We start from the raw sequence: 18,579 nt of genomic DNA, 5'->3' as shown, positions 1-18,579 counted from the left end.
ATAGGGAAACACAAAACCATCCATTTTTGAAGCTAAAATAATTTCTTTTAAAAAATTTCTTTGGTTAAACCTCCACCTGCAACACAGGCATCCCATATGGGCCCAGTTTGGGACCCAGCTGTTCTACTTCCAATTTGACTCCCTGCTGATGTGCCTGAGAAGGCAGCAGAAGATGGCCCAACTTCTTGGGCCCCTGTACCCACAAGGGAGACTGGATAAAGCTCCAAGTTCTTGGCTTCCACCTGGCCCAGCACCAGCCATAGTGGCCATTTGGGCAGTTAACCAGCAGATGGAAGCTCTCTCTTTCTCTCCTCTCTGTTACTTTGCCTTTCAAATACATTTAAAATAAACTTAAAAATTCTTTTTACCTATTTGAATGTCAGAGTGACAGAGAGAGAGAGAGAGAGAGAGAGAGAGAACAAGCTTTTATCTGCTAGTTCACTCTTCAAATGGGTGCAGCAGCTATTGCTGGGCCAGGCAGAAGCCAGCAGCCAGAAGGTCCATCTGGATCTCCCATGTAAGTAGCAGGGACAGAGGTATTTGTGCCATCATCAGTTGCTTTCGTAGGCGCATCAGCAGGAATGCTAGATTGGAAGCAGAGCAGCCAGGGCACAAACTAGCACTAGATATGGTATGACAGCCTCGCAAAGGGAGGCTTAACCCACTGCACCATAAGACTGGCCCCTGAAACTATAAGATTTTTGGCCTACACAAATTTACATTCCCATCAACAGTGCTGAAAACTTGCCCTTTCTGCACATCCTGAGCAGCATTTATTACTTTGTTTTGATAGTAGCCATCCTAATAGGAGTGAAGTGATAACACTGTGGTTTTGATTTGTACTCCCCTGATGGCTAGCAATATGGACCATTTTTTCATACATTGATTGACCATTTATATTTCTTCTGAAAACTCCATTCAGGTCTTTTGCCCTTTTCTTAACTGGATGTACTGGTTGGTTTTCTGGTTGAGCTTTTTGAGTTCCTGATTTATTCTGGACATTAACTCTTTGTCTGATAAATAGTAGAGCCACTAGAGAAAACAATATGGAGATATCTCCAAAAACTAAAGAGAACCTGCTATATGATACAACAATCCCACCATTGGGTATAAATACAAATCACTGTAAAGAGACACCAGCTCCACCATGTTTATTGCAGCACTGTTCATAATACCAAGATAGGGAACCAGCCAAAGTTGAATGGATAAAGAAAATGTGGCTTATATACACAATGGAATCCCATTCAGTCATAAGGATGAATGAAATCTTGTCATTTGCAGCAAAATGGATGTAAGTAGACTTAACCAAACACAGGAAGACAAATACTGCATGTTCTCCTTATATGAAGGAGCTAAAAAACATAACAAAAAACAAATCCACCTCAGTATGAACACAAAAGGTTGATTACAGAAACTGGGAGAGGTAGGAGGAATAGAGAGAATTTGGATTGAAAAAAACTGGAAAAGTTAGGTGCAGTTTATAGAGTGTGACAAATATACTAATATAAAATGTTAATAAAATTTCTGATCTGACTGCCTATTCATAGAGAATATGGAGTATAAGTAAAGTGGGACACTGCAGGACATTGAACTTATTTCCTGAAGTCAGTGATATATTGTAGAAATCTGGGGCGGTTCTAAAGTAAAAACAATTTGAGGCCGGCACCGCGGCTCAATAGGCTAATCCTCCGCCTTGCGGCCCCGGCACACCGGGTTCTAGTCCTGGTCGGGGCGCCGGATTCTGTCCCGGTTGCCCCTCTTCCAGGCCAGCTTCTGCTGTGGCCCGGGAGTGCAGTGGAGGATGGCCCAAGTGCTTGGGCCCTGCACCCCATGGGAGACCAGGAGAAGCACCTGGCTCCTGCCTTTGGATCAGCGCAGTGCGCCGGCTGCAGCGTGCCAGCCGCGGCGGCCATTGGAGGGTGAACCAATGGCAAAAGGAAGACCTTTCTCTCTGTCTCTCTCACTGTCCACTCTGCCTGTCAAAACAACAACAACAACAACAATTTGAGAGACATAAAAAATGCATGGGTTTGAGTGTTGGCTCCAGCTCCTGCTTCCAGACTCTTGCTCGTGCAGAGCTTGGGAGGCAGCAAGTGATGGCTCAGATAGCTGAGTCCCTGCCACACACATTGCAGATTTGGATTGCATTCCAGCTCCGGGCTAAAGCTTAGCCCAGCCCCAGCCATTGTGGTTATTTGGGGAGTAACCAACAGATAGAAATTCTCTCTGTCTCTCAAGTAGATAAATGGAAAAAACAAATGAAAAAGTTGTTAAGGATAAGTTTATTTTATTTTTTAAATAGACTCATTTATTTATTTGAAAGGCACAATGAATGAGAGAGATATCTTGTATCTGCTGGTTCACCCCAAAATGGCCCCAATGGCCAGGGCTCGTCCAGGGTAAAGCCAAGAGCCTACAGAGCTCCATCTGGGTCTCCCACGTGAGTGACAAGGGCCCTAGTATGTGGGCCATCCTCCGCTGCTTTCCCAGGCACATTAGCAGGGAGCTGGATTGGAAGCAGAGCAGTGAGGACTTGAACTAGCAGTCCTAAATGGAATGTCAGCATTGCAGGCCACAGTTTAGCTCACTGTGCCAAAATGCTGACCCTAAGCATAATTTTAAAGACATTTATAAGTTATTGATATACACTGAAATATTTATGTGTGAAAATACCTGTTTTGGATTTTCCTTAAACTGCCCCAGGAAACAGACAAAATTAAACATATCTTAAGGGTGGAGAGATAAAACAAGATAGGTCAAAGGGGTGATGAACAATGCCACTCATCAATCTTTCTCTCCTGTTTTCTCCCTCGTGTACATGCTTAAAATTATAAAAAAGCTTTTAAATTTTTCTAGTAAGATGTTTATTAAACCAAACCAAAGACAATCCAGTATTTTGTTAACCAGCATTTTTACTCCTTTACCAAAGCAACATCTAGTTACATGAATAATTTTCTACTTGTTGTGCATAAAACTTTAATTCCATTGGTACTGGTCCTGAGAATCAGCCTTTCCAGGCTACCATACAGTTCACACACAATGGCCTGAATAATCCTCTGGATCTGTTGCATGGCATTTCCGTGAGGAACAGATCAAACTCAGTTGACCATATCATTTTGTGTATGCATTACAAAAGTTCCAGGGAGTGCCTCATACTCTGACCGTAACTGGTTTCATTCCCGCCTAAGGCAAAAAATCTGCAGCTTGACAAATGTGATAGTAATTGGGTGATGCCAAAAATGTTGTCTTATAAGTCTGCCAACAGTTCATACTCTTCCTCTGAGTGCCTGGTATTTCTCTTAACAGTCGTAGCTTTCTTTTTTAAACAAGCTTTAGAGCAAGTATAATATAACTTTTTTGTTTCCTAATCTGGGAATGAAACTTGCCGTAATGTCTCAGTATTTACAATCTCTTCTCTGCATGTTGCAATACAATATATCAACTTTAAGCTTCTTACTTTGCACTTATCCTATATAAAATCATGAACTCATTTCTTAGCAGTGCTGTTTTGAAAATAATAGAAAACTTAGTGGTCGCATGCTATCAAAAGTATGTTTCCTAACAAAAGGCACTGGGATGTGGCACAAATGGATCTCTAACTCAATTATGTTCTTTTTCTCCAATTTTCCTAATCAGGCCTCTATTCACATTTTTAACTTTTAAATGATTTTCGTGGTCATAGACTGTATTATCCTTGCAGATGTTGGAGCTAAACTGACACAATGTTAATTTTATGATGCTAAGAGGTTGTCTGTAGAAATGTTTATGCTTTTCTTCCTACCAATAATTTAATGCAACCACTAATTAAATCCTGATCAATTTTTGAGTTGAAATTTTAATACAGCATGAGAACAATAAAAAAGCAACTCTAACAAACAGAACTATTGGTTCTGTCATAACGTGTTATCACACGTTATAAAGGAAATAGCATAAATTATCTTTTCCAAATTACAAAGTGACTATAACCACACCACTATGATTTATTGAGTGACTCTTATGAGTAGATAAAATGCTAAAAAGTTTTACCATTTAATCCCCCTCATCACTTCACGATGCGTGTAAAGTGTTATCACGTTATAAAGGAGCAGACTTAGGATAAGGAGCCTCAGACACCCCCACTCCAAACTTTCAGGAGAAAAAAGGGGGGGACTAGATGTGTTTGAAGTACACAAGAATTGCTTGACTCCTCCTGCTCAATTTCATGATGATTTTGAATAGAAAGAATACTGTTTACTGTGGAAAGGTGAAGACTCTCTCCACCTTCATGTTTCAAGTGCCACATTTTCTGGGCCTGGACCACTTTTCTCCAAGCCTTCCCCTCCTTGAGAACACAAGTTAATTACACACTACTGAAAACATCTGCCTAGCATTATCATGATTTCTCTTAGTCATTCAATACCTTTCAGATTTTGGTTATGATGGCACTAGTTGGTATTTGTATTTTTTTTCCCATTTCAGTTCTTTCATCAAGGTGAATAGAAATAAAATAATGAATGGGAATTAGGCCATCTTAAAGATCTGACTTTCTCTATTATATCACCTTGTTCCAAAATATTCCCTATGAGATGCTTCTACTATCCTTGCCAGATTAGCTGATAAAGTTCCTGCTTATAATTTGCACTCATTTATTTCCCTACCCATTTATTTCTCTACTTCTAAAAGATTGTGTATAATTCAAATACATTTTTTTTTTTCAACTTGTGAGATTCCACTGAAACCACTCCTTAGCTAAGTCTCCTTGGTATTGCCATCAAGATCTCTGACAGCTGTTTTGTCCTCCTGCGAGAGTCAAACAAGTCTCTTTCCCAATGGAGAAACTTTCATGTGGGCAGCATTTCAACACAGGATAATTGCTAATGAACAGTTTGGGAGATGGCCCGAGCTACTCCTCAACTGTTTCATTGCGTACATGAACGACCTTGGGTTGTTTTTTCTTTTTTTGACAGGCAGAGTTAGACAGTGAGAAAGGTCTTCCTTTTCCGTTGGTTCACCCTCCAATGGCCGCCGTGGCCGGCGTGCTGTGCCGATCCGAAGCCAGGAGCCAGGTGCTTCCTCCTGGTCCGCCATGTGGGTACAGGGCCCAAGGACCTGGGCCATCCTCCTCTGCACTCCCGGGCCACAGCCAGAGAGCTGGGCTGGAAGAGGGGCAACCAGGACGGAATCCGGCGCCCCAACTGGGACTAGAACCCGGGTGCCGGCGCTGTAGGCGGAGGATTAGCCTAGTGAGCCGCGGCGCCGGTCTATGACCTTGTATTATGGCTAAGTCCATCTGCAAGGTATAAGGAGTCATGAAAGTGAAGATCAAACTGCAAGGAAGAAAAAAAAAAAAAAAAAGGTCCGAACACACCTCCTGCTTAGGCTGATATCTACTAAGTTCACAGCAAATTTTTTGTTCTAAGTAGTAGGCTCTGAAGCTGAGAGAGTGAACAAACTGGTGGGGTCACCTTTCTTTTAACATTTAAGTTGCTGATTCAAGTCAGAAAACAATTCATTGTTCTGAAAGTGATTTTAAGAACAATAATAAGTAGGGAGCCCAGACCTACATGGAGGCGTAGCGGGTTAAGCCACAGCCTGCAATGCTGGTATTCCATATGGGTGCTGGTACGAGTCCTGGCTGCTCCACTTCCAATCCAGCTCCCTGCTAAAGGCCTGGGGAAGCAGCCGATGATGGCCCAAGTCCCTAGGCTCCTACACCCATGTGGGAGACCCCAGTGAAGTTCTTGGGTATGGCCTGGCCAAGCCCTTGCTGTAGCAGTCATTTGGGGAGCAAACCAGTAGATGGAGATATCTTTCTTCCTCCCTCTCTCTGTAATTCTGCCTTTCAAATAAATAAATAAATCTTTAAAAAGGGGGGGGGGTACAGAGACAGGAGGAAATAGCACTAGATTTTGCCAATATAACATGTGATGGACGTGATGTCTAATGCTGGCTAGGATCTGAGAAGATTATAAAGCAAAGTTTTCTTCAGAAGGACCTTGAGCAGTTATAGCCAGGGCTGAATTTGCCATAGTCTTGAGGATTCCCCAAGACTTCATACAAAGCATTTTTTTATATTAAAAACTATGCGGGGAGCCAGAGCTGTGGCATAGCAGGTAAAGCTGCTGCCTGCAGTGCAGGCATCCAATAGGGGTGCAGGTTCGATTCTGGGCTGCTCTTCTTCTGATCCAGCTCTCTGCCTGTGGCCTGGGAAAGCAGTAGAAGATAGCCCAAGTCCTTGGGCCCCTGCATCCGCTTAGGAGTCCTGGAGGAAGCTCCTGGCTCCTGGCTTCGAACTGGCCCAGCTCTAGCTGTTGTGGCCAATTGGCAAGTGAACCATCAGATGAAAGACCTTTCTCTCTGTCTCCTTCTCTCCGTCTAGATAGCTCAACCTCTCAAATAAATATATAAAATCTTAAAAAAAAAAAAAAAAAACTTAAGGGAGTTTTCCAGCAGATTTAATTTGTAAGATAATTGTACCCCGAAAATTTACAACATGCCCAGAAATTCTGCAAAATTATTTTTGCACAATAATAGGATATAGCCCATAATTGATAGAAATAATAGTGGCTTTACAATTGCAAGACAAAGCAACAAATAAAAGAAAAATGCATTAATCCTATTATTCTAATCTTTTATATTAAACCCAGGAACCTAAATAATGTGTGATTTCTGAGCTTTTTTCAGTTGCAAACACCTCTTTCTCAGTCTTCTTCCTCCTCAGAGGCTATTTCAGAGCTCACAGGTTCTCCTTCAAAAAAGGTGAGAAAACCATTCTGCTATAATTTACTTTTGCTTTCACAGAAGTAGGCCATGATCAAAGCAGAGCTACATTTAGTACTACAGGTTCAGAACCACAGCTACATCTCCCTTTTCAGGGAAGGATAGTCCTCTTAGAAATAGACCTGGTGGGCCTGCCCTGTGACAGCAGGTTAAAGCCCTGGCCTGCAGCGCTGGCATCCTACATGGCCATCGGTTCTAGTCCCGGCTGCTCCACTTCTGATCCAGCTCCTTGCTAATGTGCTTGGGAAAACACTGGAGCTAGTGCTATAGCATAGTGAGCTAAGTCACCACCTCCAAAGCCGGCAACCCATTGGTTCCAGTCCCAGCTGCTCCACTTCTGATCCAGCTCCCTGCTCACGTGCCTGAGAAAGCATGAAGATGGCCCAAGTGCTTGGGCCCCTGTATTTATGTGGGAGACCTGGGAGAAATTGCAGGCTCCAGGCTTCAGCCTAGCCCAGCTTTGGCTGTTACTACCATTTGGGGAGTGAACCAGTGGATGGAATCAAACTCTCTCTCTCTCACTCTGCCTTTAAATCTACTGTAGTGAACTTTTGTCACAGGCATTTGCAGAGTGAAAAGTATGCACTGAATTGAAAAAAAAATAATCCCTATGGAAAAGTAAATTCTGTCTCTGATAATCTAGTCAAGAAAATGTACAGGGAAAAACCTGGTGGTTATACCCGTGTGTCACAGGTAATGTCAAGGGGATAATGAGACATGGCCTGTGGAAAGCAGGGCTCGCGAGTGCACTCGAGGCCTTGGATGATGAACAGAGCCACCTGGCAGTAAGCAGTAGCGTTAGGCGTGCGCTACACTGGCTTGTGTACTAGACCTGCGGCTTTGGATTGGGTGTGGCGGGAAGTCTGTTTACAGATGCAGGGGCTGTACAAAGCTCTGACGACTGCAGCAAAGTTCAGGTTGCATCTCTACCTGAAGGCTGCAGAAAACTGTGAGGTTTGAGACCAGTAGTTTGCTACTGCTACCAATTACAGTATTGACAGGTCTATCTTAATTGTGCTTTCTTCTTCTTGTTTTTGAAGTATATATTTATTCATTTACGGAATCTGAAAGGTAGAGAAGAACAGAGACACAGAGAGATTTCCCATCCACTGGTTCACTCCCCAAATTCTGCAACAGGTCAGGTTGAAGACAGAAGCCAGGATTGGAAACACCATCTGGGTCCCCCATGTGGGTGGCAGGTACCCAACCACTGCCTCCCAGAATGCCATTAGCAGGAAGCTGGATCAGAATTGGAGGAGCTGGGACTCAAATGAGATGCTCCAATATAAGATGTGGGCATCCCAAGCTAAGTCTTAACCACTAGACTGCAGCCTCTGCCTCGTTTCTTCTTTTTAAATAAAGAAAAGGACAGATTAACTCGCATGTGTACCATTATGTCTTTGAGTGAGAGGCAGAAAGAGCTGCTGCTAGTGCTGTCCAGAAAAAAATAGGAAAAAAAAAAAAAAAAACCCTGCTGGCAGAAATCAGAGAGTAAGGCCGGCGCTGTGGTGTACTGGGCTAAGCCTCCGTCTGTGGCGCTGGTATCCATTATGGGTGCTGGTTCATGTCCTGGCTATTTCACTTCTGGTCCATGTCTCTGCTAATGGCCTGGGAAAGCAGTAGAAGATGGCCCAGGTGCTTGGGCCCCTGCACCCACATAGGAGACCCAGAGGAAGGCTTCAGATCAGCCCAGCTCCAGCCCTTGCGGCCATTTGGGGAGTGAACCAGTGGATGGAAGACCTATTTCTTTGTCTCTCCCTTTCTGTCTGTAACTCTACCTCTCAAATAAATAAACAACAAAAAAATTTTTTTTGACAGGCAGAGTGGACAGTGCGAGAGAGAGACAGAGAGAAAGGTCTTCCTTTTGCCGTTGGTTCACCCTCCAATGGCCGCCGCGGTCGGCGCGCTGCGGCCGGCGCGCCGTGCTGGTCTGATGGCAGGAGCCAGGTGCTTCTCCTGGTCTCCCATGGGGTGCAGGGCCCAAGCACTTGGGCCATCCTCCACTGCACTCCCGGGCCACACCAGAGAGCTGGCCTGGAAGAGGGGCAACTGGGACAGGATCGGTGCCCCGACCGGGACTAGAACCCGGTGTGCCGGCACCGCAAGGCGGAGGATTAGCCTGTTAAGCCACGGCGCCGGCCAACAAATTTTTTTTTTTTAATAAAGGAAGTCAGAGAGAGAGAGCACTGAAAGTCTTGAGGGTGGAGTGACACATAAAGATATGTTCGCCAAGAATCTTGGTCTGCATTTCTTCTATTCTAGAGAGCAGCTGCGGTGGAAGCTGGATTCCAGGTCTCTGAGTCAATGCTCTCGGCCCATTCCCCACAGCATCCGTTGCCGCATCTGTTAACTGCAGGACTTGCTGATATGGGTGTGCGTGAACTTGAATAATTGCTGCTCTTTACAGGAATCACCAGATGGGACCACATCTCTGAATAATATTCTCCTACTCTCAGGAATGGATGGAAAATTGCTAGGCTAATCAATGCATTATTTCAGTAAATCTGGTGCTTGGTCCGAAAATGTCTTGTCACAATGAGAAATGTCCACTTCAGGGCTAAAAGAGTCCATCTTAGAGAAGTGCAAGAATATTTTCCCTTTGATTTTTGTAGATCAAGAAGAAGCAACTTCTAAGTTAGAACCAAAGACTGTAAACCTACTAAATCAAAGAATTAAAATTCATCTTTTGTCATGAAAACGACCATTTCTTATCATATTAGAAGGGAGGAAGCTTGGGGCTGGCACTGTAGCATAGTAGCCTGGGCCTCTGCCTGCGACGCCAGCAGCCCATATGGGCATCAGTTCATGTCCTGGCTGCTCCACTTCTGATTCAGCTCTCTGGCTATGGCCTGGGAAAGCAGTGCAAATTGGCCCACACGCTTGGGCCCCTGCACCTGCATGGGAGACCTGCAGAAGGCTCCTGGCTCCTGGCTTTGGATCAGCTCAGCTCCTGCCATTGCAGATATTTGGGGAGTGAATGAGCAGATGGAAGAACTTTGTGTCTCCCTCTCTCTATAACTCTCAAACAAATAAATAGATCAAAGAAAGAAAGAAAGGAACAAAGAAAGAAAGAAAGAAAGAGAAAAAAGAAAAGGGGGAAGCTTACCACTACCCTTGAATCAAAACAAATCTCCCCCCGAGAGCAAACTAACAAAAGAGCTCTACTCTGAAAAATAATTTATGGCTTCTGTTTTTCTTGAGCATGTTCTCTCAATATTCTTATTTTGTTTCTCTGCTGCTGTCACTCCCAGTTAAGAGTTTCCAGGCAACTTTCCTACCTAATAAACATCAAGGTGATACCAGTCAAAGTAAAACCCCCGTGGAAGCCCCGAATAGGAGAAGCAGCATGTACAGAACAGAATCCAGAATGCGCTCCCAGCAACAACTCACTGTCATTGTACTAACTCCCTTGAAGAAAATGTCCTTTGTCCTCTAAAATGGAAAACTCTTCTGAATTTCCAAAGGGGGCCATGCTCATCTAGGAGTATTTGAAAACATAATAATGAGGGTAATTCAGAAAGCACACCACAATTTTGAAATGGTCCCAGTAAGGGCAGCTGAGTGGGTCCTCTTATGTTTCTTAAAATCTATTTCATAATACAAATGAGACATTGGTGATCTAGTCTAATTTACTCCAATGGCTTGTGCAGGTTTATAGATTATAGGCTTTTCTGAGAGATGTGGAATAAAACTTTAAGTGAAGAAGCACAATTAAAAGACTCTGATTACGGCAGGCCTTGATGCGGGAGAAGATGCCCGTGGGCTGCCAGATTCCCATGTCCGAGTGCCTGGTGTGCGTCCTGGCTCTGTCCCCAATTCAGCTTTCTGCCATACACACCCTGAGAACCAGCAGGTGACTGACGCAGGGAGGCTGTGCCCTGTCACTCATGTGAGAGACCTTGATTAGGTTCTGGACTGCTGGACATGTGGGAATGAACCAGCAGATAGAGGCGTTCTCCCTCCTCCTCCCTTTCTCTCTCTCAAACAAATACAAATAGGATGTGATTATTCAATGGAATGGACCTCAGCAAGAAATTCTAAACTTCTCATCTTGGGAATTTCATGTTAAAATTCTGGCTGGTGGTCATCCAGGTTCCGCTGACTATAGAAATAATATTTACAAGTGGCATCTTGCATTCATTAGTTTGTGGTCACGTGGTGCAGTGAGGCTTCTTTCAGGAAAAAAAAAAGTCCCAAATCTGAAGACACTCATCCTTCCTCTACGTATAAACAAGCTCCCTGCACACAAGCAGGTCATACTTTAGAGGAAAGTATAAAAATCTGTCTCCTGTCTGTCTTCATTCCCAAGCTGCCCTGCATGTTTTATAGATAACAGACTTATCTAAGCGTTGAAAACTAAAACCAGAAATGGGGAAAAAAAAAACCCACTATAAAAAAGGATGATTATTCACAATAGAATGGAAACCGGATTTCAGGTTTATAAGACTAAGTCCAATTCAGACACGGACTTTTCCTAGATTAAATCAAAACTGAGAAAAATGACAGCTGTGCAGACAGCTACATAAGCAAGCATAAACACACCCACGTTTGTAGCACTTCCTCTACAGTTGAGTGCTGAACGTTTAGATTGAAAGATGATCCATTGCTATTGCATGTTATTAATCATCTTATATTTATACAGGGTTTTCCTTTATATTTATTGCCTCACAGGCAACTGTAAACAGCTAGACAATAAAATGGCATGTTTTCATTTAACTATTGAATGAAAAACATTATTTTCTTTCTAAATTTATTTGTAGTTTATTTGAAAGGAAGTGCACAAGTGAGAAAAAGAGGGGGGGGGAGAGAGAAAGAGAGAGAGAGAGAGAGAGAGACCTTCCATCCATTGGTTCACTCCCCAAATGCCTACAGTAGATAGGACTGGGCCAGGCTGAAGCCAGGAACCCAAAACTCCAGCCAGGTCTCCCACATGGACGGCAGAAACTCAAGCACTTGGGTCATCATCTGGGCTTGCATTAGCAGGAAGCTGGAGACAAAGCAGGGGAGCCAGGACGTGCACTGCATTCTGGTATGAAATGCAGGAATCCCAAGCAGCTACCGAAGCTGCTGCAAACATCTGACTCAGATATATTCTTGTCATAACCTTTCCTTTAATAGAAATTTTGAAAGGAAACTGGGAATCCCTAAAGGAAATACAGCCCAAATGCTGTTTCTGGACTTCAGAGAAAATAAAGTAGCTCAACAGCTATGAAGATGATCTCATGGTATATCTCACAGACTGTCTTTTATCAGCAAAACCAAATTCACATAGGGAATGAAGCTTGAGTGAAAACTGGCGATGACAATTATTGCTCAGTTACCAAGAGGGGACTATGAGGGAACATTTTGCTCTAATAATAATAGTAGTAACAAAATAATAAAGCTTTGGTTTGGATACCCACATTGCTTCTTCAAGGTCTGAATGGCTCGCTCATACAGTGCCTAAGATCAGAACCATGGATGCTGTGAGGGACGGATTGTATTATGTGTTAGTTTCCTAGGGCTGCTGTAATAGACCTCCACAAACCTAGTGGTCTCTAACCGCATAAATGTATTTATTATCTCGCAAGTCTGGAAGTCAAGGGTCTGAAATGGTTCTATGAGGCTAAAGTGTTACCAGGGCTGCATTCCTTCTGGAGGTCCTAGGGCAAAATGGGGCTCCTTGCCTTTTCCAACATCTACACACGAGCTAGCATCTCCTGGCTCACGGTCAGTGGCAAACTTCCAAATGCATCACTCCAACCTTGGTTTCCATGGTCACATCTCCTTCACTGACTCTGATTCTCCTGCACCCCTCTTGAGAACCCTGTGATTAAATTGAGCCTCTGGATAATCTCGGTCAGCCACCTAGACAGGTTAACCCATTTGAAGGACTCAAGTGACTTGAATGTGTCCACCCATATATTGCGGAGTAATCTCCTCATCTCAAAATCCCCAACCTAATCACACCTGCAAATGCCAGGTAACAAATTCACAGGTACCAGGGATTAAGAATTGCCATCTTGGGGTCGGCTTAGAGGATAAAGCTGCTGCTTGCAGTGCCGGTTCAAGTCCCAGCTGCTCCTCTTCCAACCCAGCTCTCTGCTTTGGCCTGGGAAGGCAGTAGAAGATGGGCCAAATCCTTGGACCCCTGCACCCATGTAGGAGACCTGCAAGAAGCTCCAAACTCCTGGCTTCAGATTGGCCCAGCTTCATCTGCTGTGGCCACTTGGGGAGTGAACCAGCAGATAGAAGACCTCTCTCTCCTCTCTGTAACTCTGCCTTTCAAATAAATAAATAAATCTTAAAAAAAGAAAAAAGAAGAATTGGCATCTTTGGAGGACTATTAGTTGGTTCACTCATGGACTAATCTACCTAGTAAGGTCTAAAACTTTTTCTACTGCAACACAGAGGGGAGTCCCCTACAGATGCAAACCTTTTAACTGTTTCTGGTTTGCTAGATCCAATGCCAGCCTCTCTCCTTCCACTTAACAGAAATTGTCTTAAAGCAACTCATAAATATGTATCTTAAAAATATCAGTACTTAAATTTTCATTAGACTTAATGAAAAGTTTAGAATTTCTCGTAAAATGTACAGTCTATTAAAAATGCACTTGATTTATTCTGTCAGCAGTCTGAAGCTGCTGTCTCTTACACTCCTTTGCAACAACAAAGATTATCTGATTTGTGACCATTTCTGACTTTGAAGCTTAAAGCACGTATTACAGGCTACCTCAGGTACACTTTCCTATTCACGGCAGTTCAGTGTTTTTTCTACTTCATGTCTCTTACTATTGAATCTATAAAGAATGGGCTTCCATGCAGCGGCGTTCGACATGGATGGTAACTCCTTTTTTTTGTAGCGCATCCTTTAGCTTTTGGGAACACTGCTGTCTCTTATTTCTTCCCTAACGTCAACATCTGCTTCTTTTCACACTCTTTTGCTGGTTCCCCAAGATCTCTCCAACCTTTCAACTTTGAAAGAATCCCAGAGCTCCATCTACGGATCTCTTCTCTTTTCATGCACACGAGTGCGTCTCCTGGGGTCATGGTTTTGTTCCTCAGAGGGTACTTGGCAATGCCTGGCTTTCACAGATATTTGGGAGAGGGTCGGCTGTTGGCATCTAGTGTGTGTAGGCAGCGCTCCCCAATACAAACTATGCAGCCCCAAATGTCAAGAATGCCACGGGTGGGAATAGCTGTGTTTTGATAAGTTCTGGAATTATAAACATGAAAAAGCACGTCCATTGTGAGGAACAAAATAAACTGCGCTGTATTCTAAACCTCAGAGCAAACTGCTCACTGTGCTTATTATCCATTCTCAGGTCTTAATTCTCCCATACATGTCTGCCAGGTTGGGAGGCACTGATTCTCCTCTGATGATTGCGCATAAAACAAAACAAGTCCAACAGGAAGCTATGTCATCAGTTGCTACAGTCAAACCTGTCAGCAAGTGGCCAAAGCCGGTTTGGGGCCCTTTTATCTTTATGGTTCAGGAGACTTTTATCTTCCTATCTCGCTACCTACCTCACTCACCACAAAAACTTTCACTTTACCACCTTCCCCCACCTTTTCCCCTTAATTCAAGGTTTGACGTCAAGAAAGATGACAGATTGTCTGGGGAAAAGTTCTTATTGGAAAAAAAAGACATCTCAAGACCATTCAGATAACAAGGAAAGTAAGAGTCCATTTCTTCGGAAAATGAAGCGGGAGTTGGTTTGTAAGTTTCTCCTTCACTTGCATGTCAGGTGAGTCCTAGGGCATGACTGAAGTACGCCTGGGATTTACAAAAAGGAAGTCTCAAAATCTCAGTGCCCATGGCAACCTTTTCTGTAATGAGTTTCAGAAAGGAGGGAAACTGCTTAGGGACAGGAGTGTGTGCCTGACTCATGGTTCCTTTGAGAATCAGAAGGTTAACACATCTTCCTGTATTCCTAAAGAACTGCCCCTCGGGGTATGCACCACGAGCAAATGTGTCCCTTGTCCCTCATGCTGTCCTGCGCCCACCATGTCAATGAATAGCCATCCCTCCGACAGGTGAACTTGACCGTTGGCTCTTGAACTAGTCTCTTCTACTTTGCTTACCCGTCAACACTGATTTACTAAGCACAAGACTTTGGAGTAACAATATTCATCACTTGGCTATACTTCTAGAGAAAGGTTTTCTACCCGCTGGAGAAAAAAAATTAAGTAAAAAAACAGGATCGGACAAGTGTTTACTTAAGATACTTCTCGGAGTCTAAAGCACTTTGTAAATCCATTTCAGGAATTCTAGACGCGAGGTTAAGTTAACTTCGTACAAGGACTCGTGGCTTTAAAGAGACAGGACTGGGATTTTAACCTGGGCAGCAGAGTATCAGAGACTGATATTCTTATCCAGAATCTTAACGCTATTTCTTAGATGGTCCTTTCAACATCAATGATTCTGATTTGTGGGCGTTCAGTGCTGCAGTTAAGATGCTACTTGGAACACCTGCATCCCATATCGGAGTGCCTGAGGTTGAGTCCTGGCCCTGCTTATGATTTTAGTTTCCCACTAATGTGTAACCTGGGTGGCAGAGGTGATGGCTGAAGTACATGGGTCTCTGCCACCCACATAGAGACTCAAACTAAATTTCTGGCTCCTGGCTTCATCCTGGCACAGATCCAGTTGTTGGAGGCATTTGGGGAGTGAACCAATCAATGGAAGATCTCTCTGTCTCTCTCAAATGAAATGAAAATAAATTCCCATATCAGGGTGCCTGGCTTCGAGTCCTGGCTCCTCTGCCTCCATTCCACCTTCCTGCTAATGTGCAGCTTAAGAAGCAACAGATGATGGCTCAAGTACTTGTGTTCCTACCACCCACCTGGGAGACCCAGACTGAGTTCCAGGCTCCTGGCTTTGGCCTGGAGGTTGAAGGCATTTGGGAAGTGAACCAGCAGATGGAAGATCTTTCTCTTTCTGTCTCTCTGCCTTTCAAATAAAATAAGTGTTAAAAGAAAAAAAAAAAAATGTGCATCACTTAACACTTGCAGCCCACTTTTTCTCCAAGAAAATCCTTAAGTCATGGTTGTAAGGATATTGATTTTTTTAAAAAACAGGAAGAAAAACAGTAAGAACAACAACTAAAAAAAAATCATATCCCTGCTTCAGAGGCTCAAGTCTCTGGGGCGTATTTCTCAGTCTGGTTGAAGCAGGTTGCTCTTCTTCCGTCAGGTGTGTGCCTACTTTCTTGTAGACTGGCAGCCACGCTCCCTTCACTGTTCCATGGCAGGACGTTCTGTAAGGTCTCTGGCATAAGACACAGCGTTCTTCCCACTCCAGCTGACTTATTCTGCAGTTCCAGCTGTCTACAAGGACATACAAAGATTCTGTGCTTGAGGATTTTAAAATATGGAAAAAATGGCGGGGTGTAGAAATACACAAGACTATACACAAGAAATGTAAGCATGAAGTCATAGAAAGATAAGGACTTTATATTTTTGTATAGATTTGTATAGATTTGTATAGATTACTATATAATCTTTACTACCAGCCAACTCCCTTACATATTTAAATACAAATGTCATTAATGTCAAAGGGTGGGTGATATACTTTACAGACTTCAGGAATGCTAAAGCTTTGATGCTGTCTTCTAAGACACACACCAACCTGGGAAGCCCTTCCTGCCTGGTCTGGTCATTTTTGTTAATTTCTCTGAAGACAGTCCCTGACAGCTTCTAAGTCAAGTTGATTCTCCTAGTCCTCCCTTCATTACCACTGCGCTTCCTGTACCTTTTCCATGCCTCATAGAGCACTTACCTCTTTTTATTTCACAAGTGAATTAACATGGCTGCCATTCCTTCAAAACCGTGTAAGGTAGGAAGGACCTGAATCTTACTCTACTTTGAATGCAGAGGGCCTTCTATCCACTGTTGGCTTTAAAACTTTCTCTAACATATGAAGGAATGACATTTGGGGCATTTATAAAACCTTGTCATTTGGACATACAGTAAGGAGAAAGAATATTACCAGGAGATGAAATAAAACAATTGACACTTGAGACACCTATGAATCTATGCTTTAGCACTTGAGTCTAAATCTAAACAGTACAAATTATATATTATATATATAATATATTAATATATATAATATTATATATATATATATATATATATATATATATATAGTTTTCTTTTTTTTCTGCTCAGGAGCTGAAAGAATCCTACACATTAATCTAAACACATGGAGTGAAATGGGCATTTTGAGATTTCATGATTGTTTACAGCCCTTGTCTCTTCTGTTGAGGAACAGCTTTTTTTTTTTTTTCTTTCATACTATTTGTTGAACTCTTTATTTAGTGTAGGGTTAACCTTATAATCATTAAGTAAAATAAAAATAGCTCTTTATAAAAATTAAGAGTGGGAATAGGAAAGGGAGGAGGAAGGGTTGAAACGTGGGTGGGAGGGAGGGTAGGGTGGGAAGTATCACTATGTTCCTAAATTTGTATGTATGAAATACATGAAACTTGTATAACTTCAATAAAATAAATAAGTAAACAAATAAAAACCTAAATACAATTATACTGGCACTATTGTTTTAAACTCTCTTTGGATACACGATGATGTTTGACCCAGCAGGCTGCTCCTGGATTAGCCGGTGCCATCAGGCCCTCCTTGCTCAGCAAGGATGGCGAAGTGCCACACCAGTTGCTTCACTTCCTGCTGACCAAGAATTACTCTCTCAACATAACTGTTTGTAGAAAGTAAGCAAATGTGGAAATAGCACAGGTATGGGGTGAGCTAGTGCTGAGACAGGATCACTTTCCTCCTGAGAGTTGACTCTGCTTTGCAATCAACAGACTCTATTATTCACTGACACATTTCCAGATTCCTTGAAGGGCCAAGCTTAATCTGAAATCAGCAGAATGCCTAAGCCAATATCATAATGTTTTGATTCTCAATGAAGCAGGTTTTCTTTAACCAGGATCATTATGTTATCAAAGAAAGTAATGAGATAGCAGTTGGTGTCTACCTATTGATAGGCAAATGAAAAATGACAACTGTGCCAGTTTCTGGTGAGTACCGTGACATAGGCGTGCTTTGGTTGCTGCTAGTGATACAAGTGTGCTTAGGCACGCTTCTACATTGCTAAGGGAAGGTAAAATGATACATCTCTGAACAAAAGTTTGGCAGTATATCAAGAAGTTTTGAAACACTCATACCTTTTATTTTGGAAGGCCACAGGACTCTGTCGACAGCAAACAATCTAACCTTGGTAAAGTCAAGATGATCACTGAAGTAAAAAAGCAAACTGGGTGTGGGATATACTACGCTCTAAATACTCAAAAGACAGTACTGAATGAAGATAACAACACATCAAAACTTATGGGATACATCAAAAGCAGTGTTAAGAGGAAAGTTCATAGCGATAGGTGCCTACATCAAAAAAATGGAAAGGTACCAAATAAATGAGCTTATCAATGCATCTCAAGGATCTAGAAAAACTACAGAAAACCAAACCGAAAATTAGTAGAAGAGAAATAATTAAAATTAGAGAAGAAATCAACAGAATTGAATCCAAAAATCATTACAAAAGATCAGCAAAACGAAGAGCTGTTTTTTGAAAAAATAAACAAAATTGACACACCATTGGCCCAACTAACTAAAAAAAGGAGAGAAGACCCAAATCAATAAAATCAGAGATGAAAATGGGAATGTGACACCACACACCACAGAAATAAAAGGAACTCTACTAAGAGACTATTGGAACTCATAGAAGAGTTTGGCAAAGTAGCAGGATATAAAATCAATGCACAAAAATCAACAGCTTTTGTATACAAAGGCAATTTCTTGGCTGAGAAAGAACTCCTAAGATCAATC

At 42.6% G+C, this 18,579-nt stretch overlaps 1 protein-coding gene across 4 annotated transcripts in view; it reads right to left on the bottom strand.

The window, feature by feature from the left end:
• The window catches only part of ELOVL6 (ELOVL fatty acid elongase 6), a 135,258-nt gene that overhangs the window by 40,228 nt on the left and 76,451 nt on the right, over positions 1-18,579 (bottom strand). The gene's annotated exons all lie outside the window — the stretch shown is intronic.

Source organism: Lepus europaeus, chromosome 8 (genome assembly GCF_033115175.1).
Source record: "Lepus europaeus isolate LE1 chromosome 8, mLepTim1.pri, whole genome shotgun sequence".
Taxonomy (NCBI): Eukaryota; Metazoa; Chordata; class Mammalia; order Lagomorpha; family Leporidae; genus Lepus; species Lepus europaeus.
Note: the sequence above shows the minus strand (reverse complement) of the source record. Positions and strands in the feature narration are given on the sequence as shown.